This window comes from Arachis ipaensis, chromosome B04 (genome assembly GCF_000816755.2).
Source record: "Arachis ipaensis cultivar K30076 chromosome B04, Araip1.1, whole genome shotgun sequence".
NCBI classification, from domain to species: Eukaryota; Viridiplantae; Streptophyta; class Magnoliopsida; order Fabales; family Fabaceae; genus Arachis; species Arachis ipaensis.
This window is the reverse complement of record NC_029788.2, coordinates 493316-493816: the sequence shown is the minus strand read 5'-3', so window position 1 is coordinate 493816 and position 501 is coordinate 493316.

Here is a 501-nt window from a genome sequence, read left to right as displayed (position 1 = left end):
TTCTAAAACCTAATTGACTTTAATTTGAATTTAAAATATAAATTATAATAACTAACTAAAAGATGATTTAATGTAAATAAAATTATTATTGTTAAGCTGAAAACTAATTGAATAGTTATTACATATTATTGTTATTACGTGAAAACTAATTCGCACTTAGTTATAAATTCTAAGTGATAAAACTAATTCACATTTAGTTCAAAAGATGAATAAAGTATATTTTTAATTATTATTAAATAAAATTATTATTGTTATTTAAGATTGGAAGTAAGCCGAGCTGAGCTGAGTTAGACCAAGCTCAAGCTCGGCTCACGAAAATTGAGCTTGATTCATGACTCGACTCATTAACAATCGAGCCTATTTCTTAAGTTCAACCTCGCTTCACTGAAAGCTCACAAACTGGTTCAAATAATAGGAACATAATCTATAATTCTATATCAAATTATAACTTATATATTTTAAAAAGATGTTTAAAAAGATCAATTTTATATATTCTCTATC